Genomic DNA, 24,687 nt, shown 5'->3' with positions numbered 1-24,687 from the left:
CTGAAATTTTTATGGTCTGGTCCTTTACAGAAAAAGTTTGCTGAGCCCTGTGTTGGATTATCTCTAAGAGAATTTCAAACACACCTCCACTGTTTATCAGTGGAGTAACCTTGCACAAGTCACTTAAACTTTCTGGGTCTCGGGATCCCTGGGTGGCGCAGCGGTTTGGTGCCTGCCTTTGGCCCAGGGCGCGATCCTGGAGACCCGGGATCGAATCCCACGTCAGGCTCCCGGTGCATGGAGCCTGCTTCTCCCTCTGCCTATGTCTCTGCCTCTCTCTCTCTCGCTCTCTGTGTGACTATCATAAATAAATAGAAATTAAAAAAAAACAAAACAAAACTTTCTGGGTCTCTGTTCCTTCATGTGTAAAGACGAAGGATAGTAAAAGAAATGACTTCATAGTCTTGTAGGTTAGCTTAATTGAGATAATCCATGGAAAGAGCATAGTGCAGTCCAAGTACCTCATAAAGACATCCCAAAACGTAGCCATCCATCGTCATCATCTTCCTTCTTACTAAAAGTGGTGCTAAAAAGAAAAAAAAAGGGGTGCTATCATTTTCTATTTTATTAAAAAAATAACAATATATTTCAAGTTATATGTAATCTACACAGTTTTATTTTAATATTTTTGGGGCTTATATCTCATGGTAAATTTAAAGCTATGACCAGGAATCTCTAGAACCGCTGCAGTAATGTCACTCCAACATGCTGGGCCCACCTCCCATTGACAATTCTGAGGCTTCCTCCAATCTGTGCACAATGACTGGAAAGAGTTTCTATAATATAGGAAAACAGAGACCTCTCCACATATTTTACATAGTTAAACAGAGCCACCATTCTATGGGTTTGAGCAGGGAAATGGCATAATCACAAAGCTTCTACCCTGATATTCAATCCATAAAGCCCCATGTGATAGATAAGGAGGATGTTACTTCAATAGCTCAGTTGTCTATGGGCTTAATCTTGATGGCAATAAATCTCGTTGTCCTTTACAGTTGAAGTTCATTTTCCCCAAGCACAAGAAGGTGCAGAGATACTCTTCTTCGTTCTATTTTAGCTTCTTTGACCAAACACAACCACAGATCTCTGGGGGTGGAACTGGCTTGCTGAGTCAAGAATCCAGGTACCTGGCAGCTCCAGTATTTTTCTCTGTATGCCCAAGGTCTGGGGAGGGGCTACAACTGCTCCAGGGCCACCCCAGGAAAAGCTCCTCCACTTCCACAGAGTAAAGCAAAATACTCCCCTGCTTGTCTTCCATCTCAGAGTCAACTGCTGAATGCTAGTCGGTGCTCATCTCTAGAGCTGTGTTACATCTGCCTCCATAGACAGAGCTACTGTTTGCATCAGAATAGATGCTAAAATCCTTTCCAAAAGAGCAAAATGATAATGAGCCCAGATATAAATGAAGTGCAATATCCAACACATGATTTTATGTCAGTGTTACTCAGTTATGAGGCTGTAAAGAAATGAATTCTGTTGTGGTGAATGTCAATACTTTACACTGCAGGTTCAAAAACCCACAGTTTTTGAAGTGTTTCAAACCATAGGGAATAAAAATGGAAGTTTCCAGTAGCTTGTCTCTGCAACGAAGAAGTGGAAATTGAAATAAAGAGAGCAGGCAATTGGGACTCCTGACGCAACCAGGCTTATGTTCCTCATTCTCAGTACCTTATTCAATTTTAATCAGACAAAACAAGTTCTTCAAATGTGAGTCAATAGCATTAGCTTCTTAATTGCTTCTAAATTATTTTTCTTTTTTCTCCTAAACACTCTTATTTGATGTCATGTTGAACCATGGTTTTGTTTTTCAGAAATATATTTATGCAGACAGCTCACCACGGTGGTACAAATGTTGCTGTGACTACAAACTGGATGTCTAGATGTACACATACACAAAATGTCCTTATGTAGAATCTGATCTCCTGCTGGATGAACAAGCACTGTGGTATTTGGCCAGATGAAGGGAGACTAGAGATGATTCACATGTGAATGAGGCACACATTCACCTTTTGGTGAATCTCTTTACCTTTTGATTTAATCTCTGATCTGCAATGGATGTTCCCTCTCACGCCTTTTGCTCTCTTCTGTGGCTGTGATCAATTTACATGATGGTGAGTGGTCAGAAGCTGAAACTGGTCACACTATAGTAAAAACAAAACACAACAAATACACAAAGAAAGTATGGATACCATTTAATACCCACTGGGTTTGAGAATAGTTTCCTTCTTATTATTTCTTATGATAATTAAGTATCTGATTGGAAATTTAATTTGGTCATTTAGTCATTCACTCAGCAGAATTCCACTGTGGCCTACATTATCTTGACCATTGTGGATACAGAGAATATGAGAGGTCCATTTCCCTGTCCTCACAGATTTTATAGGTCAGAAGTAAAAGCAGGCATAGAGACAGGTAGAAAAACAAAACAAAACAAAACAAAAGACATAGAGATAGGTCCTTAGTGAAGAAAGTGGAGAAAGAAGAATCAAGACTGAAATAGGCTTTTTCTACAATTATTTTCCAAAAAATAAAGTATAATATAATGGGATCTCAGTGCCCCTCCTTCTCTCCCTTACCTTCACCACTACATACACAAAAATTCTGTTATTTCTTTTCAATACCTGATTCTACCATAAAAGTTTTATTGCTGTGGCTTCTATCATAAGAGCTTTATTGCTTTGGCTTACAGCTTTAGCTATACAAATGCTGCATATCTGAGTGTACGTGTATAGGCATCAGAGAAAGAGGGACTCCTTAGGTTGTTATATGACTTTTAATTATGAATGAGATCCAACTCCTTTCTCAAAGGATTAGATTAAAAAAATAGGAAAGAGAGCAATGATATCTGCCATGCAGGGGAAGAGTTGGTGAAGGAGAATATAGAACTCTTCTGCAGAAATTGGGCAAGAGATTTCTACCCTCCACCTTTCTCTATTCTCAGGATCTTCTCTTGAACAACTGAGGGTTCAGAAGAAGTCTTTCTTCATATCTTTAAAGTTTCATTCCCAGCATAAGACCCATATTCTGAAATGATTAGCCTATAACATTAACTGCATTAGCCTCTAGAGCTTCTTTCTATTATAGCATTAGAGAGCCCTGAACCTTACTTCATAGACTTCATTTATTTCAGCCCCCTTCTCTTTCCGCTTTAGTGTCAAGGGCAAATGGCAGCTTGAGCATCATTCTTACAGTTGCATGAAACAAAATTTTCCAGTAAGCCATGTTGCTCTTTCATGCTATGAAGCTGGCTGTGCAGTATTGGGTCCAGACTTGTCCAAATGGAACTTTCATCGTGGGCCAAGGTCACAATTTCTTAGACTGGATCCTACTTTCTAAGGTGGGTTTACCAAGTTGCTTCCTACACACATATTCAGAAGACTGTGGCTAGAGCTTCTTGGACACGGTTGCTGACTCATTTTTTCCTAATATTCGTATGGGAAATCCTAGAAGAAGAGCACAAATTGTAATTGCCTCCATTATACCCAAGTTAACTGTATATATTAGACTTTTAGCAATGTACTGTGGTCCAAAGAAATTACTTCTAACGGGTTTTCAGAAATGTATAATATCGTTTTCTTTTTCTTTTTTTTAAAGATTTATTTATTTATCATAGACATAGAGAGAGAGGCAGAGACACAGGAGGAGGGAGAAGCAGGCTCCATGCCAGGAGCCTGACGTGGGACTCGATCCTGGGACTCCAGGATCGCGCCCTGGGCCAAAGGCAGGCGCTATACCACTGAGCCACCCAGGGATCCCCTAATATCGTTTTCATGTGTTTACTCAGACTTACAAAGAAATTTGTTTTGCTTTTGGGGTTTTTTTGAGAATTTTCAATCGGGATGTAGGTGACTAGTTGTTTTTCCATCATAGTACTAAGAATTAATCACAAGTGTCTTGGAGAGTTGCCTTATCCCCACTGTATGCACATCACAGTGACAATTTCACCTCTCCATGACCTCTGGAAGTCGTTATTAGAAAGTGGCTAGTTTTGCCAGTCATTTTTGTGTGTTATATCTAAGGAGAAATAAAATGGAACAATTTTTTACTTCTGTGGATTGTGACCATTAATACCTGCAGTAAATATTATCTTATGCCCTGAGTCAATCACATTCTGAAGGTGGTACTTGTAGCTGTCCCTTGAACTTCTTCATAACAATGCATAGCCCCAGGGCCTCAGGTCAAGAGGTCAGCAGAGAAAAGAGGATATAATTAATTTTAAAATACCTATGGCTTCTGATATATATATTTTTAATGTCTGAAAAGCCCAGGTGTTAGTAGTTGCAATCTTACTGAATACACCCCAAAATGTACTTGACTGAAATAAGAAACAAGGCAATTCATTTCAAAAACTGAAGTCATAGTTAAAATGAAAAATAAGTCCAAAAGGTATAACAAATAAAACTGAAATAAGTAATATATGAAAAAGTTGTTAGACTTCTGTATGATTTAAATATCTCAAACCAAAAAAAAAAAAAAAAAAAGTCAATGGCTTTATCCTTTAATGGCTTGTAAATCTCAAGATTTCCTCTGAGTAGAAAGTTGCTACCATTAATGGTAAGAACAAAATACCCCATATAAAAAGGGAGGTAATGTAGCTTAATTTTTCCTTAAAAGTATGAGTCAAAAAGCTAGAGCAAAAGTGCCACAAATATTTTAACAACCTGCATATATATAAAATACAAATGGGAACAAATTAAGCTCTCCTTCATAAAGGTGTCTCTGGACAATTATTTGCAAGTCAATTTGTGAAGGACATAGAAATATTGCTTTCTGGTTTAGGTCTTTCTGGAAGCCACATTTTTGTTAGTAATTTTGAGTAATTGTGAAGACTGCTTCATAATATCTAGTTTAGTGTGGCAACTTCTAAGAGGCCACCATGGTTACACAAGCTGGGCTTTGCCTAGAAGGGAGCTAGGAGCTAGTTCCTCTCTTAAGATTAAGCTTTGCCAAAGTGGTATATTCTCCCCACCACATGCATTTTATATTTGCCTTTCTTTCATTTATCTCAAACCATGATTATCAACCTTACTATTAATTCAACTACCAATGTCACAAATATTGGCTGCCCCAATTTATGGTCACAACTTTCTGGTTAGCAGCACCCCCTACCCCACCATTTAGTCTTGATACGCTCCCAGAGGTGACAAGCACTTAAGTAGAATTGCAGGTAAAGGGCATGGGTTAGAGGGAATTGGGTTTAATTCTCAATCTTGCAACTTGCTATTTATATGACTTCGAAGAGTCTGTGCCACTGTTTGCTCATCCATAAAATGGAGTTAAAAAATCTTCCCAAAGGATTGTGAAAATTAAATAATACAATAAATGCACATAAAGTACTTGACTCTGTGCCTGAAAAGAGTAAGGACTTGATAAAGAGTAGTCAGATTAGATATTTTCGTTGCTCTTGCTACCTGAGGTCCAGGACCTTCCTTTTCATATCCTTTCCCCTGTTCTACCTGAGTCTAGCTGCTATGACCTTATCAGAAAGCTTCTAAATCTGGATATCCTCACCCAGCAGCAGGAAAATAGCTCAGAGTTATCTTGAAGCTACTGACTTGGTAAAAATCCACCTTCAGAAGGAAACTCCAAGGCACAATCAAGTCAAGGAGGTAAATGTCAGGATGCTGAATCTTGGAGCAATAAATCTCGTATCCTTAGTGAGTAGCCATTCCAAGGTTGTGGCTGGCTCACCTATATCTGAGTGCTTTACTGGTCTTGGACGCAATCGAAAAACTGCCCCCCACTGTCTCCATCCAATTCTCATATGCCCACACTGAGAACTTGGCACCATGGGCCTTATCCTCAGCCATAGGACCTGAGCACTGGGTATGTCCTGAGGGGAGCCTGGTTCTAGGGTGGGACCCTGAGGATGAGGCTGGGAAAGGCCTCTCCTATAGTTTAGTTGCGAGGTAAGCAAGTCAAAAAAGGTAGCACCCTTTCATTAATTTCTTTGTAAATTGTCTAGTTTCAGTTTCACTTTCTTTTCTCATGAACTCTAATAAGGTCAATATATTGTCTTATTTTTTTTAAGGCTCCACTTTCTGAGAGTGTGTTAAGAGAGAGGGATTATGCCTCACTTCCTAATAGCTAAGCTTTTGAAGCCCCCACAGGATTTAAGGGGAACTATCTGAAAATGGACATCAACAAAGCTGTCCCTTCTCCCCTGGGGTTTCAGAACAAGGGCAAAGAGAAACAGCTGCTGGTAAGCTATGGCTTTTCCAGGTCCATCTGTGTAATTCTCTTGATTCAGCCCTAGGAGACCCAGGACTACCCTTCATTCTCTGGTCTCTGCTAACACCTATTACCCCACTGTCTTGGTCGTGTAAGTGGAAGCCTAACACTTATCATGTCATATCCAAAGCCCACACCAAGTATATTTGTTAGAATCTATGGGAGATTTCCAGAGTTTCCCCAGCAGTGTTTCCTTTCCACAAAATTTAGAGGGGAGGAGCTACTTCTGATTTTCCAGTTAGCAGAGGATTTAAAATCAGGCAAGGCATTTATAGGGGAGGAAGAGGTGGATTTACCACTGTCACATTCCAGTGTGAGAGCTGAGTGTTGCTGGGGGACCCTTCATCTGGATTGGACACCAGCCCATTGGCAATGAATGGGCTTGTGGCATGGAAAGGCAGGATATAGAGCAGTAGAGGCTTGCACTACCACAGGCTCAAAATTAAAGGCCCTGGGCCACTCTGGGGAATACAGCATTCCCTGTGGGCTGCAAATCTCATGCATAGTTTACAATTTCTTTAAATCACTGGATCAACTGCAGTAGACAAAAATTCACAACATTAATTCAAACATTTTTTAAAAAAAGATTTTACTTCTTTGTGAGAGAGAAAGCGTGTGTGTGGAAGTGTGAGAGTGAGAGAGATCTAGAGAGAGGGAGCAGGAAAGGGAGAGGGAGAAGCAGACTCCCCACTGAGCAGGGAGCCCAACATGGGGCTCAATCCTCAGGTCCTGGGATCATGACCCGAGCCAAAAGCAGACGCTTAACCAACTGAACCACCCAGGTGCCCCTATTTCAAAATCTTGAATGTACCACAGGTGTTTACTCTTACTTTCATTAACTTAAATTATCAACATGGTTTAAAATAAGATTTTTTTCCTTCTTAATGCTTTTCCTTATCATAGACAATGGTTTGAAATAAAATATCATGGCTGCTACGTGACTAAAATCTACTTTTAAACAGTCACACTGAATTCCTGAAAACTCTAACAAACTGAGTTGCCTTCCAGATTTAGCCTTCACTATTGAATTGTGAACAGCATGACTTTGCCATTGCTAATAATACACACACTCAGACACACACACACAGACACACACACACACACACACCGGTGTATACATATATATTTATGAATGATATTATATATTGCTTTAAGATCTTATCTGAGAAATTGGAAATCCTTTGTAACTTGCCCCTTTGCTTTTTTGGCATTCTGACATTTTTACAGATGAACAATTGCTCAATATGTAAAGTTTAAATGGCTCTCTTTATTCAATAAAGTATTGTATTATTGAATGAATTACAAAGAGGCAGTATCCTTTGCACATTAACTTTGAATCTGCTGCTTAGAGCAAAATCCTGGTTTTCTTTCAGATGCTAATAACATACTGTCCAGGCAAAGGAAAGTTATTCTCTAAAAGGATTTGGTAAGACTTGGTTTGCTTTCATTTTTTATTTTGCTTCATAATGATTTCTTAACAATAACAGAGTAACTTTTTTCCTTACTGTCCATTATGGTAATTTTAACTTGGTGCTTTTCTGCCTTGGGTAAGTTAAAATATTATTGATTGTGAAATAATTCAATGAAGAATATAATCCTGTTGATGGAGATTTTATTTTTTTTATAAAGAGAATGAAACAAGTTAGTCCTTTCTTTGTGCCCTGCTTAACTATGGTGACTGTAGAGGGTTTTGGAAGATGAAGTTTGAAGAAATCTGAATCACTGTTAATAGGTTAGAATAATGAATAGTATGAGTGCAAATGAAAGGGAGTCTGATCATCACCCTTTAGGAATCTTCTGGAATTAATTATAGGAATACTCATTCACTCTTCCCTATCAAAGTGCTGTTTGTGGTGAAAAATAGCAGACCAGTGAAGGTAAATCACACATGGTATGTCAGCAAGAGCCAAGTCTTGAAAACTGAAACCACAGTATGTATGTCAAGAGTGGGAATTTAATACAAGGAGATGGCTACACAAGTGTTGAAGGAATAAAAGCACAGGGTGAAACACTGAGAAAATACAAAGACAGCTGTGGACAGCCTCAACTCCTGGGCTTAGGGAACAAAGGGAAAAGGACAGACTTGCCAGAGCTAGCAGCTTTGAAGAACTGGAGCTCTGACTTCTGAGGATGGGATGTGCAGAGCTTGTGGGAGTACCTCTGAGGTAGCAATATAGGACCAGTTCCTAGATTATCAAAAATACCTAGAGGTTGAAACAACTGCTGCTTTTGGAATAAAGTATATTGCTGAGGGAATACTAATGGGAATAGCAAGAAAGCAGGGAAAAAGAAATCTCTGTACTCCTCTTCCACTCTTCCATTCTCTTTTTAGTGCTCCCTACTCATGGAACGCTGGGGAAACTGTAGGCAAAGGAAAAATGTAGTTCTCAGAGTCCCAAATCCCACATCATGAGAGTCTGCAAAGGAGGATCTGGAGTTGAGTGGCAGTAGCTTAATCACTAGTCCACATGGTTTTATAGAAAGGTAGCTTGTGCCTAGTCTCAGGCTTAGGGTCATAAATAGTGTTGGGGGAGAAGGAAGCATGGCAAAGTGACTGGAACCTACACATCTTTCCCTCATTGTGGCAGTGCTAATAACTCCTGACACAATGTGCCCAATCAAATGTGATTCAGTCTTGAAGCTCCAAATACTTAAGGAACACATGGGTCCTTTCCTCTGTGTGTCCCTTTCATTTTAGTCTCTAATGTCCATCTAAAGCTGTCAGAAAATGCAAGAGGAGATGAGATGTAAATTTAAAAAGTCACCTTAAGTTGGCTTTTCACTTCCCTGAAGCTTTGCGCCATGGCTCCATGTTGATGTATCTTAAGATAAAAGAGTTTCAGAACTAGAAGTGAGCTAAAGTTCTGGACCAGACATTTTTGTAGATGGAAATCTGAGTGATAAGCAAGTTACGTAAGAAGAATATATTTGTTAGCAAAGTTAATATTGGCTTCTTGGATTTCTAATTCTTAGGGTCTGGCTCATTGTACGCTACCACACCACCAGCTACGACAAGTTATTTCATGCAAGTTTGTACATGCATTCGCTGACCTCAGACAGTATAATGAAATCACACAAAACTGTATTATGATTATTGCCGTGTTGCCAGTCGCTATCATTTCCAAAGAAGATATCAAACCTAGACCCATGTATCTTTGTCATCTTATTGTGCCATTACTTTTGGCTGTGATTTTTATTGAATTCCAGGTCTCTATTGGTAGTAAAATGATATATTGTGCCTCACCAGCTGAGAAAACAATGTTCATTGCTACTAGAGCTGAATATGAAATATAATTTTGCTAAACTAGGGCCAGGCTGGCCAAATCAATTCTGCTGTTGTCCTAAATATTACAAAGAATATGGTTGACTCTTTTTACACTTTAAAATATGTTGTCTGAATTTTTTTATGTATTGTTGTTTTGCTGTTTTTTTTTTAAAGATTTTATTTATTTATTCTTGAGAGAGAGAGAGAGAGAGAGAGAGAGGCAGAGACACAGGCAGAGGGAGAAGCAGGCTCCATGCAGGGAGCCCAATACGGGACTTGATCCCGGGACTCCAGGATCACACCCTGGGCTGAAGGCAGACACTCAACTGCTGAGCCGACCCAGGTGTCCCTAACTATGTTTTTATAGTGTATATTTAAAATATTTTTTTGTTCTTCCTTCCAATATGCATACTTACAAAAACTATAGCAGAAACCTTTATAAGACCAATAACTATAAAAATTTATTGCATTTAAAAGTATTAGCATTTGATTAGGTTTCTAGCCCTTCAGTTTCCTATAATTTGGTTCAATAAATTCTTATAAATTACTTATTTTAAAGTAGCCTAGAATTATTATTATTACCAAAAGCAATGGTGAAATGTGAGCAAAATTATCTTTGTCTCAGAGTAGATAATAGTTTCACAAGGTTGTTCACATTCAATTTCTATTTGTTATGTAAGAATTTCTACCCATCCCATGACCAGCTAAAACTTTTCCTCCACAACACCAGCATTCTTCACCACCCTGAACATAAAGGGTGTAATAATTAGCTTTGGGAAAGTTTTCACAAAAAAAGATGGCCTTTGAATCGTGTTTTGAAACAATAGAGGGAAGCATCTGTAGCAGGGGAATCAGCATGTACAATGCTCAGAAAGGGGATACTGCTCTGAATTTAAGGAACCGCATTGGTGGGGTGGAGATTCAGGCAGAGACGTCTATAACCAATTGGGTAAATACACCTGAAGCACATGAGAATGCAGGCTCAAGATGAAGATCTGGCACTTAAGATGCCATTAAAATCAAGGGAGTAGGGGTATCTGGCTGGCTTAGTTGGTTAAGCATCTGCCTTTGGCTCAGGTCATGATCCTTGGGTCCTGGGATCGAGCTCCGCACTAGGCTTCCTGCCCAGTGAGGAGCCTTCTTTTTCCTTTCCTTCTGTTGTTCCCCCTGCTTATGCTCTCTGGCTCTCTTTCTCTCCATTAAATAAATAAATAAAACCTTAAGAAAAATAAAAAACAAAATAAAATGAAATAAAAGGAGCAGATATAATCACCAAAGGGGAATAAAAAGAAAAGAGGCCAAAGACAAAAGCCTGAAAACCATCAACATACTGGGTGACAAGAGGAAGAGAAACCAGCCAAAGAATCTGTGACTAATGGTTGCAGGAGGAGGACTAAACCTGGCACATCCCCGGGTAGAACTGGGAAGATGGCCATTATTATATGGTATGGTACATCTGGAATGCTATATCCTATCAGCCTAGAAAGGAAAGTGGAGGCCAAAGTTCTCCTCATCAAGGCAAGAAGAAAACTGAGAAACTGACTCAACTATCACAGCTCTGGAAGGATGGCAGCATGTGTATTAAACAAAGTATAAGAAGAATACAATATCCTCTATGCTAATTCTGGAGATGGTGTTTAACCTATTTGGCTAAGATTGAACAACATCCTGACATTAGTCAATATTTGGAAGACAAATGACCTCATAAGTATCCTTAAGAATTTTATCCATGGGTAACAAAACCGTAGCAGAGAACCAGGGACAAAGGAACAGGATATATCTCTTGAGAACTTAGAGAAAAGTAGGTGGGAACCCAGCACATCAAACAATGAACTAGGGTTCCTGAAAGGGACTCAACATGGCAAAGAGAGTGAGGAATATCACAAGGCATTGACCAGCATTAAGACCAGGTCTGAGGCCGTTTCATAACCAGGCATGTGTGGGAAAAGAAAACTGACATTTTATTCTGTAGATGCTCAATGGATATTTATTTAATGTAAACTTCACCAGTAAGCTTTAAAAAAAAAAAAAACCTGAATTTAATGCAATATAGCTAATTATATTGATAATAGTGCTTTACTACTACCAAATTTATGAAGTATGATCTTTATACTTCTCCTTTAGCTCAAAAATGACTTTCTTTAAAATAAACACATGTAAAGGAAATAAACTGGAGGCCTCAGAAAAAACAGTTGGATGCATGAAGGTAAAAAGTCACTCATGGTACCTTGTTTAGGTGTGATTTTCTTAATTATCCTTGGAGAGACTCAGTTTAATACTCAGAGGGAAAAAAGCTTCAGTTCTAGTGAAAACATGAAAGTGTTAATAAAAAAAAGAAGAAAACAATCTATTTGAATATATTCAAGTAGAAAGATATGTTAGTTGAAGGCAAACCATTTTGATTAAAAATTTCAAGATTAAAGTCAGATAAATTGGCACGGGGAGGAAAAGACCTTTTTAAAAAGCCAAATAAACAAGAGTTTACTCTTTGAACAGGAACCTGTCAGGTACAAAGAGGACATTTTGAGGCCAACCTGTTTACATCAGAAGAAATGTTGATCAAGTTTGCCCTAGAAGGTAAGAGGAAAATTGCTGATTTTATCCTGCCTGCTACACCCCCAGCTAATACAAATATTATTATCAAGTCTCTTAGGTGGACTAAGAAAACTATGAATGTGTATTAAAATTTCAAAGAAGAATCTAGCCCCACTCCCCCAAATTAGTAAATTCTTTGATTTCCAAAATAAGCTAAACAAAAGATAGGTGAGGAGATACATCTATCATTATGATAACAGAAATTTCTAGGTAAAAAAAGAAAATGAAGTCTGTGAAGCAAAGATACCTCCCTTGACTTTTATCTGTCTGCTTTCTGCCCTCTTGTCCTCATGTCTGCTACATACTCATGGAAAAGAATATCCTTTGAGCCACATTGTACCTTCTATGCCAGGTTCAGAGTGAGGGAAAGAAGTTGTCTGCATCTGACCAGACAAGGAAGAACCATATTGTTTTATTACAGCAAAGCTCATTTGGGTCCTAATGGGTAGAGTACCAATGGTGCTTCCACTAGAAAGTTCTGTATCTTTTGGTGATGAACTCAGCAGTGGTACTTTGCTTCACCTTTATTCAGAACTTAATACCTAAAACCACACAAGTGCTGTCCTTAAATCTTAAAACATAACATTTCGTTTAAATACTTTTGCAGTGATATGAGAAGTAAAACATAAATTCATCTATGGTACTAAAATAAGAATTAAAAACGCAGTATCATCCTCTACTTTTGGCAATATCTTCACTCACATTCATTCATTCATTCATTCATTGTCTACAATGAACTACTCTTCAAGGTGCCAAGGGCATAGCAGTGAACAAAACAGAAAAAAAAAAAAAAAAAAAAAAAAAAAAAAAAAAACCCGTGCAATAAGCTTACCTTTTAGAGGGAGAGGGAGAGATAAATAATAACCAAAATAAGTAAATTGAAAAATATATTAGAAGGTGATAAAAGCTTTGGAAAGAATTAAAATGGGAGTGGAAGAGAGAACATTTGGGAATTGCCAGGGCCTCAGGTCTGGCTCCAATTTTAAAAAGACTTCAGGAAAGGCCTGAGAAGATTTGATTTGAGGAGATAAGGGAGCAAACCATGCAGATATCTGGAGGAAGAGCAAATCTGACATAAGTGTTCCTGATGTTTTTGAAAAACAGCTAGTTGGGCAGCGTGATTGGAGTTGGAATGGAGTTTTTGGAAGAATAAGAAACCAGGTCAGAGAAGTAAGACCGACCATGTACATTTTTATTCTGAATGCATTAATAACAAATTGGAGGAATAGTAGTGAAAGAAGAAAAGCTAGTTAGGAGGCTGTTGTAACAGTCCAGGTGACAGATGATGATGCTAGAAAGAGAGGTGGTGAGAGGTTGTTGGAAAAAAAAATCTATTTGACAGCAGAGCCAAAAGGATTTCCTGAAAGAATAAATGTGGAATAAAGCAAGGTATTTTGCATGAGCAACTGACAGAATGAAGTTATCACTCACTCACATGAGGAAAGCTGTGAATGGAGCAGTTTGGAAAGGTGAGAGACACCAAGGATTCTATTTTGGGGCATGTTAAATTTAAACTTTCTATGAAACAAATGTAGAGATGTGGCACATATATTTGGATATGGGAATTCAAGGCTGAGATCCAGGCTGGACATGTACATTGGAAATTATCAATATTTGGATGACTATTTCAAGTAATAGTACTGGATGAGACAGCCAAAGGTGTGGACTTAGATAAAGCGAGGGGGTCCAAGGGACACCTGGGGGTCTCAGCAGCTGGGCGTCTACCTTCGGTTCAGGGCGTGATCCCGGTCACAGGATCCAGTCCCGCATCGGGCTCCCTGCAAGGAGCCTGCTTCTCCCTCTGCCTGTGTCTCTGCCTCTCTCTCTGTCTCTCATGAATAAATAAATAAAAATCTTAAAAAAAAAAAAAAAAAAGAGGAGGTCCAAGAACTAGGACATTCTACCATTCAGATATTGGGTTGACAGAAGCAAAATAGAAGTGGCCAGTGGTGTAGAGGGAAATATGGAAGCCATGTGAAGAGAACTTTTCCAGGAAGAGGGAATGATCAATTTGTCAAGTGTTGCCAAGAGCTCATGGAAGGTGGGAATGGACAACTAATGAACTTAGCCACATGTACTAGAAATTTCCATGTGACAAGGATTGCTTCAGATCTCAAAAACCAGGTTTATGATTAAATAACCCTGTTTAGCCACTGCCAGGTTGCCATGATATAGGAATGTTGTGGTGATATATTTTAGGAATAGAGTTTTTCCAGTTGTACAAGCTTAACTATTTCATTTTAAGTTACCTCTTTTTATTTTGTTATAGCTTTATGAGCTATAATTGATGCAAAATAAAGTATATATATATAAAATATAGTAAAATAAAGTATATATATATATAAAATAAAGTATAGTTTTACATAGTAAAGGGAGTAAATATTACTATGTAATATTCCGCTTTACTATGTAAAACGTATACTTTATTTTATATATATATTTTATACTATATATGCTTTATTATATATAATTATAGGGCACTATATATTTATATAGTGCTTGATGTGATAGGTTTTGACATATACCTATATATACCTGTGAGACTATCACCACAATTAAGATGGTAACATATCTATTTGCCCCAAAGGTTTTCTTATAACAAGTCTATACCCACCCCATGCCCAACAACCCATAGATCTGATTCCTGGCACTTTTATGTTTACCCAAATATTTTTTCCAGCTTTATTGAGATATGGTTGACAAAAATTTTATATATTTAGGATGTACAATGTGATTTTTAAAAAATTCTATTTAAATTCAATTAATTGACATATAATGTATTACTGGTTTCAGTGATGGAGGTCAGTGATTCCTGTCTTATATAACACCCAGTGCTCATTACATCACGTGCCCTCCTTAATGTCCATCACCCGGTTACACCATCCCCCTCACAACTCCCTTCCAGCAACCCTCAATTTGTTTCCTATGATTAAGAGTCTTTTATGGTTTGTCTCCCTCTCTGATTTCATCTTGTTTTATTTCTTCCTCTCTTCCCCTTATGATCCTCTGTTTTTTTTCTTAAATTCCACATATAAATGAAATCATATGATAATTGTCTTTCTTTGATTGACTTATTTCACTAAGCACAATATCCTCTAGTTCCATCCACATCATGTACAGTGTGATTTTTAAAAGTCTACAATGTGATGATTTAATATACATATACTTGGTGAAATGATTTTCACAATCAAATTAATTAACACTTCATTATCTTACATAATTACCATTTTTTTCTTTTCTGGTGAGAACACTTGAGATCTACTCTTTTAGCAAATTTCAAGTACAAAACACAGTATTATTAACTATGATCACTACGCCGTACATTAAAACTTATTTATCTTATAGCTGAAAGTTTATACCCTCTGATCAGTATTTTCCCATTCCCTGCTCCCCACCCTGCTTTTATCCCTAGGAACTATCATTCTATTTTCTGATTCTTACGAATTCAATTTTTTTTAGATTCCACATATAAGTGGGATCACTCAATGTTTGTCCTTTTTCATCTGGTTTATTTCACTCAGCATAATGTCCTCCAGATTTATCCACATTGTTGCACATGATGGGATTTCTGGGTTTTCTTCTTTTTTTATGGCTGAATAATATTCTGTTATATTTATATAATCATATTTTCTTTATCTATTCATCCACTGACAGACACAGGTTGTTTCCACATATTGGCTCTTATGAATAATACTGCAGCAATGAACATGAGGGCATAAATATCTCTTTGAGATACTGATTTCATTCCTTTGGATATATACTCTGAAGTGGGATTCTGGAGATATACTGGTTCTTTTTAAAATTTTTTTGAAAAAAAAAATAAATAAAAAAATAAAATTTTTTTGAGGAAACTCTATACTGTTTTCCATAGTGGCTATAACAATTTATATTCCCATTGATAGTGTACAAGGGTTCCCTCTTCTCCACATCCTTGCCAATACCTGTTTTCTCTTGTCTTTTTATAATAGCTATCCTAACAGGTGTGAGGTGGTATCTCATTGTGGTTCGGGTTTGTATTTCCCTGATGCTTAGTTATGTTGAGCACTTTTTAATGTACCTGTTCACCACTTATATGTCATACTGTATACCATACTGTTATATGTATACATCATTATATACATATATAAATACACACACATATATACATATCATACAGTATATATGCTATATATGTCAAGGTACACCACCAAAGTACCCAGAACTCTCTTTGGATGTAGAAATATTGTAATAATCAAGTATCATCCCTTACTAAAGATGTAAGGGCCTCTAGAGTTGTTATGCAGCATATTACACTCCCCTGGAAACCATGGGCTCCAAAAATTCACAAGAATGATTCAAGAAGTCTGATCATATGGCCTGTGTGAGATTAGTCCAGGGCGTTGAGACCCATTCCCAATAAATGTGCAGTGGGACTTTTACATGCCAATAATGAAAGAAGAGACAAAGGCAGGCCTGTTTTATAAAATCAAACTTGTTGACGCTTGATTTCTAGGAATTAAGAGGGGATAAGGTATCTATAATCACAGTGATCTTAAGTAATTTGAGAAACTTAAGCCATAAAATATATTTATTGAATTATGAATTCATATAAAGATTGATAAAGTGGAAGCATTTCTTTCCTAAATGATTTTGCTTGTACAGCTTATCAGCTTCTAATGATAACTAGCTTTACCTGTAAGCTGAAAATTGCATTGCAGAAACCTACAACCCAGTGAGTTAAATGTATTTCATTTAGAACTGTTCAGTGAGCAAGGAAAGACCCAGGGGCATTTAGGAGTCAGAAAACCTGCCTTTCTCCTGGATGTCGTAATTGTAACTACAGTACAAAGAATAAATGATAAATGAGACAATGATAGATGAGTATGGTATGAATTATATTTAGAAACTCAAATATAAACACATCATATTATTTTGTGCCAGGATTTTTTTTTCCAGCCCAGAGAAAGGAGCCTATTCTTACAAAGCAAATTGAAGAAGAAAAATTGAAGACACTAACAAATGAAAAAAAAATGCTTGTGGAATTCAAATATGCAAATGATAACTATTCCTTTTGTACACACCGTGGATGGGAGAACAGAGTACATGATCACAGCTGGAATTCACGCTGGGATCTTATACAATGTGATATTAGCAGCCACCTTCAGATGAGGCACACCCAGCTGTTCACTTTACAGAGCTTGCCTCCTCCTTTTCCTCTCCTGTCCCCTGCAGTAACCCTTCACACTAGCTTTCCTTGTTTTTTTTTTTTTTAAAGGCAGAAATGAAGCTAAAACCTTTTGTGTAAAGAAAAAACGTGATAAAATGGAAGGCAAACCCTAAGCAGTTATTTTTTAAAAAAAGATTTTGCTTTAATAATTAGAAATTCTTTCCCTCCAAACCAGGACCACTTCAAAACACTTATTCTGCATTTCAAAGACAGCCATTGTCTTCTGTGCCTGCTGGAGCAGCTGATATGACCCTAATGTTTTAGTGGATGAATAACAGGATAAAAACTTTTGCATTGTTTAATCTTCACTCTCTTATGCTTGATTTTTGCATTTTGTTTGAATAAATGTATATCTAGTTACACTATCACAGGAGGAGCATGCTCTGCAAAATTTACAGAAGTATCTCCTATAAAAAAATACTTCCTCTTCCTAATATTTAATTGATTTGCGAGTATGAGCAATATTGTTTCTTCCCATGTGTAGCGAGGTGGACAATGTCCTCCAGAAAGATATGTCCAGGTCCTAATCTCTGGACTTGTGAATATTATTACTTTATTGGTGAATGATGTGATTGTTTTGAGAGGAAGAACGTGTCCTGGATTGTGCTCTAAGTGCAATCATATGCATCTTTATAAGAAAGAAGCACAGGGAGTTTTGAAGGGCAGGAGGCGATGTGACCACAGAGGCAAAGATTAGAGTAATGTGGCTATAAACCAAGGAACTCCTGAAGCCACCAGTAGCTGGAAGACACAAGGAAGAGATTCTCCGCTAGAATGTTTGGGAAGACTGAAAATCTGCTAACACGTCGATTTTGGATTTCTGGCTTTCAGAGCTGTTAGTGAATTCATTTCTGTTGTTTAAGACAACCAGCTTTTAGTAATTTGTAAAAGCAGCCACAGGAAGCTGATACATTTGGATTCCTGAAAATAATGTTATTAGTTAGCTAAAGTTTGTGTCTTTGCCTAGATCCTATAGAAAACAGAGCAGAGGATAAGGATTAAAGTGTGGATGCTTATGTAAAGCATACAAGCAGGGCAAAGAGAAAAGAAAGTGAGGCATGGAAGAATGGAAGCGATGTAATTTGATCTGTTACCTTACTGGCTACTGTATGACTGACTGCTGAGAAGAGGATACTTGCCAATCAGCTCAGCATTTGGACTTCTCTGAAGAGCTGCAAGGAGGAACCTTGTGGAAAGGTGAAAGGAAGGAACAGGTATCTGCCTGGCTCTATCTCATCTCCTGTTTCCTTTGGTCAAATCACACTGGTAACAGCTTAGTTCTGTGTTGAGTGATCCAGCCCCTCGGTGGTGGCTCAAAAGCCAGATCCTACGGTATGCACTATGGTATTTCACATATGGCCAGGAGTATGCATCGACTTGGCATGTGGGGCACCGAGGCTATGCAGGCTGGGTCTTTAATTTGGAGACATGGTGGCCACATGGGTGGCAGATGACTGTGGTGGCCTGGGTCTGAGAAACGGAGGAAGAAATCTGAGGAGAATACAAGGTTTGTGCCTGGGACTCTCTCTGACACCTGGGGCAAACTGCTAGAACTCGTGATCATTACAGAAAGTGATAGAAGCATAGTTGTGATATATTTGACACTTAGACTGAAGTCAGAGGAAGGTATATCTTAGGCTGCTTTCCAGCATGAAAAAGCATTAAATAAAAATAAAATTATTTGGGGATCTCTGGGTGGCTCGGCGGCTTAACGCCTGCCTTTGGCCCAGGACATGATCCTGCAGTCCCAGGATCTAGTGCTGCATTGGGCTCCTGGCATGGAGCCTGCTTCTCCCTCTGCCTGTGTCTCTGCCTCTCTCTCTCTCTCTTTCTCTATGTCTATCATGAATAAATAACTAAAATCTTAATAAATAAATAAATAAATAAATAAATAAATAAATAAATAAAATTATTGATGGATAGAGGTCATCACTCAACAAGCACTGTTTTTCCATTTATCTTTTCAATCTCATTATTGTCATTAAAAGATGGTGGTGTGATGATACATGATGATAGCTCTTTTCCAAAATGTATTATCTATACATATGCGACTTCATCATAAATTTTACTGATATAAGGAATGCATTGCACATATATTACAAATAATAATTACATATACTCTTTACTATAATACTCTATATAGCCAATTGATTCCCACAGAATGCTTTCTTTGATTTTTGCCAACTGTTGTAGAGTGGCTGATCTATGGTTGATAAATGACTGTAGTTCTGACATGGAATATCATTTGATACTTTCATTTATGTCAATGAGTAAGACAAAAATGAAACAATGAAGACATATATCGGAACATCACTCATTCATCAATGGTGAGCGACTTCTTCCCTGAGGGGCATAAGAGCTTACAAGTACTAGAAAAATACTTCCTCAAGTCTTTGTTCAATTCACAGCATATGGCTATAGACATGACACACATTTAAGCTTGATCTTCATTATTAACATTTTCTCCATCATTGTCTTCAGTCTAGTCTATTAACACAACAATGAATCAAGCCATGATTTGTAGTGTTTGCCAATTATAGCGGTGTAAACACTCTCATCATGGCTGATTTCAAGCTATCAATGTGATGCCACTGAAGGCAGAGTTGTCAGCACACTATTATGTGGCATTTCCACTACAGAAATGCAATAAACGTACATAAACTCAAGAGCAGAGACTACGGTAAAATGCATAAAATAATTAGGAAGTGATGGGTTCTGGGTATTTATATATAAACATCTTAATAAAATTTATCTATTTCTAAGTTTTACATATGATTTGTATAATTTAGTTTTTAATATTGTCTGTGCTTAAAAAAAGCTTGCAAAATTAAAAAAAAATTCACTGTTGGCTCTAACTGGGTGAGCTGGTTCTAAGTAGACTACTGGAGATACCACTGAATTAAAGGAAAACTGCTAATGGCACCTCCCTGGGTGGTTGTGAGAATTAGTAAAGATATTTTAAACGAAAATATTTTGACACATAGAAAGGTGCTAAATAAATGCAATATATTCTTACTGAGAATAATTATCAAAGGCCCAATTCAAGTATGTTAAGAAGTAAATATTTGGTTTTGGCTCTTCAGGAAAAGAAGTATGGATCAAATTGAAACAAAAATTTGAACTCTACTCACTCCATCCACACAGAAAATTCAATACCTAGAATTTCCCATATTTACTGAAAAATAGAACATTAGATATTTTCAACTTTCTTGAAAGTAATTGTTACTTTTTGTTCGGCTGAGTTTATTAGAAGTAGTCATTTATTATAGATTGGACAGAAAAGGGTGGGAAGATAAAATCATAGATTTAGTTTTGGTGACCTAAGTATGAACCACTCAGTTGTATCTTCTTTTTGTTTACTTTTTAGTATCTATTTTTTATTATTTTGATTAACACTTGTAATAACCGCTCATATTTCTATATCCTTCTCACATATTAAACACCTTATTTACATAATTGGTACTGGTTAAACAGTTATTAAGTATATATGCTATTTCAATTAGGAATCATAATAACTTTGGTGGAATAGACAGAGAGTGTGCACATTCTTAACAGCTGAGAAAAACAAAGACTGATAGTGGTTAAGTGATTTTTCTCCAAAGTCAGAACAGAACTTAAAAAGAACTGACCACCTGTCTCCCAATCCTGTAATTCTAATAGCTTCCATTATTAAGATTGAAATTTAGTGTTGCAGTAAGGTAGGTTGTGTTGAATTGCAGAGACCTTTTAATGCCAACATGAAAATTTTATTAACTTTAGTTAGATTATCTTTCTGATTAGAAAAACCATACCATAGGCCCTGGTTTAAAAATATGTATACACACACACACACACACACACACACACACATATACATACTTAGGAGAAAAGCATTAACAACAACAATCACAGATCAGCTTCTTTACCCAAATACCTCTGCATAATCCATAATGAAGATTTGAATGTCTTTCCTTTCACACACAATACATACACTCAGATATGCATCCATATTATATGATTGGCATTGCTGTACTTATTATTTATATACCACCTTTTATATAATCAGTATAAAACAAATATTTTATGCTTCCATATATGCTTCAAAAGCACTGCTTATATACTTACACAATCCATTGTGTAACAGTAACAAATTAATTTAGCTGGACATGAGGTTATTTCCAATGTTTCATTATTATAAGTAATAACAATGAAAATCTGTACTAAATATTTGTCAAAACATTTGATTATTTCCTCATACTATTTCTGGGAAAGAGATTTTAAGTCCACAGGGCAAGAAATTTTAGAGGACTATTGATACCTATTTCCAATTTTTTTTTTTCTGAAAGCCTGAACCAAATTGCCCTCCCCAACAGTCCTATATAGAAATGTGTATTTCCTGCATTCTTGCCAACACTGAACATTAATTTTTTAAATTTTGCTATTTGATAGTTAAAAGATAGACCCTGGATTTTGATTTGATATTCTTTGATTACTAATAAGCTTGATTTTTATATGATTATTTGTTCTTTCTATGTCTTTTCCAGTTATTATTTCATTACCTCGGTCCATTTTATTTCTTTCAAGGGGCTATTGAGATATTTCCATTTTTCTCCCCTATTCTGAGACCTATAGAAAAATTTTGAGCAAGGAGGTGATATACGATCAGATCTGTTTTCTCTTTCGACTGAACAGTGTAAAACATTTTGAACAAAACATATGGGGATAGATTTAAGCATATTTACATAGTACTAATCTCACATGTACTGCATTTCTCCCTTTTTAAAATTAAATTAAATTAAATTTTTTAAGCTGCCAAGTGGCACAGACTGGCAATATACATACTCCTTAAGTTACACAACAGTCAAGCAGCTAAAGTCACGATTTATGTATGTGTGCCCAATTAGAAAAGAGGCTAGTGCCAAGATAATCACAAATTTGCCATAAACTAAAGTTTATTACCATTACACACGAAGAGATATTGGAAGAACTTCTTTTATTTGTTCCAGTTGTCCTGAAAAAAGAAAAATATTATGTGAAACACAATTCAGATAAAGGTACAGGTGACATTTATTGGGTGTTGGCTAGGCATGTAAGCACTTCGAAATGTTTCACATGTATTAATTTAATTTTAAATTAAGTTAAACAAACTAATTTAATCTTTACAACAACCTAAGGTAGCCCTTATCTTCAGCCCCATTTTATGGATTTGGAAACTGAGGCACACATTCAGGTGACTTTCACGGGATGACTAAGTATGAAATTTAATCCCAGACAGTCAGGCCCAGGAGGTTATGTATGTCACCGTCCCTGTTAGAAGTGGAAGAAATGTTTCCATTCCATGTAACTACATTTACTTAACATCTGCAGTATACTAACCATTTGTTTAATACATAGTGTATTTGACATATGGGGATAAAAAATAAGATATGGTTCCTGACTCCTAAAGTGCACAGGTAAATGAAGACACATGAGCATAGAGAGTGATAGCTACTGAAAAAAGAAGAGTTTTATGGAAGCACAAGGAAGTGTACTTAGCTCTGTCTCCTGGGGATGAAACCTGAGCTGAGGCTTGAAGAATCAGGAGAGGTTAGCTAGGTGAGGAAGGAGGGACGAACCGTCTGGGGGAAATGGAACACTTCAAGCAAAAACACAGAGGCATAAAATAGTTGTAGCTACTCCTTTGAGGGTTTGGTGGAACTATGACATGTTTCGTATTATTGGTACGTGAAATACCAGGTATCCAGTGCTAGGAAATGAGCCCATGGAGGTAGGTAACTAACAAATACATAGTCAGCACCTCTCATGAGTTAGCTTTCTGCTGAAAACTGAAAATATTACCAAACAAATCAGAAACGTTCTCTGCATGAAAGCAGAGTGTATCAATCCTACCAATAAATAAGAAATTAACAAAATATAGGTTGTGGAAGATACTGTGAATGAAGCAAACAGGGAAGGGAAATAGGGTGTTGGAGAGAGAATAACTGGGAATGTGTTTTAAGTGGGATGTTCAGGGAAAGACTAGGAACCAGTCATGTGAAGATTAGGAAAACTTTCCAGGTAGAAGGAAAAGCAAGTATCAAAGCCCTGAGCTAGGAAGGAACTCCACATGTTTTAGAAAATGAACGCAAGCCCAAGAGACTACATCATACTGAGCAAGAAGGAAGATGGCAGATGATAAGTTTGAGAGGTAGGCAAAGCCGAATCTTGCAGCCTCTGTAGTTCACGGTCGGAAGATTGTATTTTGTCTGATGTGCAATAGAAAGTTATTAATAGGCTTTTAAGTCATGGCCATGGCTTTGTCTCATTTCTCACTCAGACTATTGTGAGGAGAATGGTTGAAGCAGGACACAAGAAGAAGCTGCTAGATCCTCAAGGAGTTTCTGGTTAGTGGTTCAGCTGAGAGATAAGGAGGGATCGGAAGTCACTGTAAGGACCTTGGGCTTTCTCTTAGAAGTGAGAGAGTGTTGAAGGGTATTTTCGAAGAGTATTTTTGCTAGGGAGTCATGTGGTGAAATTTGGGGTTTAGATGTATCACTTTAGTTAGGTTATAGAAAACAGGGAAAGAAAATCACTTGTCAGGAAATTTTTTTCAATATGTGTGTAGGAGTAACTACAAGTCTCTATGTGTGAATATAAATATGTATATTCTTTTCTCAAATGTAAATTCTTCCTGGAAATACAGAGGACTCTCAAAAGACATTATGAACTGTTTGATCCTTTGACTTTTTTCTCTTTCCTGAGGGTGTGGGGCTCCATGGCGTACTTCCAAAATAGATTTCGATCATCTCTGAGCAGATTATCTAGACTTCTACTTCAGAGAGGAGCTGATGTTATTCCATAGGAGGAAAACCAGTGAAAGAAGATGTTAATACATTTGTTCCCTGAGTAGTGGACAATTGGCGATGATCTTCCCTCTCATGGCTCATGAGGCCCTTGACAGTTGTCACCATTATCTTTCATTTGGTGATGGGATTCCTAGAAGTGCCCTATTACCTTGCATCCCTGTCCTGGACCCCTGGTTAGAGGGCCCCACATGTTCAACTTGTCAGATCATTCCTTGCAGGTAGCATGAATGCTGTAGAGTTTTTCACAATAAAGTACTGTTTCCCAGGAATTCTGAGCATCCGTTTGCCTGCTTCTCTTTCAGATCCAGCTTATAATTCTGGAAGCACTCATAGAAGATGGTTTTGTGTTCACCACAGTTGTATACAGCAATAGAGGAACATTTTGAAATGTTCAACAATTCACATTACTCTTAAATTTGTTATCTATAGACAGGTGTAGCATGCATGCAGCATGACACATTTTTTGTATTGACAAATAGATGGACATGAAACCAGAGTTGTCAATAGTTTCATTTTGTGAAAATATTTAATAAGATTTATTATTAAAATCTAAAACTATTTTTTTT

At 37.2% G+C, this 24,687-nt stretch overlaps 1 long non-coding RNA gene across 1 annotated transcript; it reads right to left on the bottom strand.

Moving 5' to 3' along the window:
• Positions 1-474: 474 nt before the first annotated feature.
• Positions 475-22,287, bottom strand: LOC140598142 (uncharacterized). The gene is made up of 3 exons (XR_012000266.1): positions 22,236-22,287; positions 2,027-2,141; positions 475-526 (listed from the first exon to the last, which is right to left on the bottom strand). It is a non-coding gene; the product is annotated as an uncharacterized lncRNA (long non-coding RNA).
• Between the last annotated feature and the right edge of the window lie 2,400 nt (positions 22,288-24,687).

The sequence above is a fragment of the Vulpes vulpes genome, chromosome 3 (genome assembly GCF_048418805.1).
Source record: "Vulpes vulpes isolate BD-2025 chromosome 3, VulVul3, whole genome shotgun sequence".
NCBI classification, from domain to species: Eukaryota; Metazoa; Chordata; class Mammalia; order Carnivora; family Canidae; genus Vulpes; species Vulpes vulpes.
The sequence above is the reverse complement of the archived record's forward strand: the minus strand, read 5'-3'. Positions and strand labels throughout refer to the sequence as shown.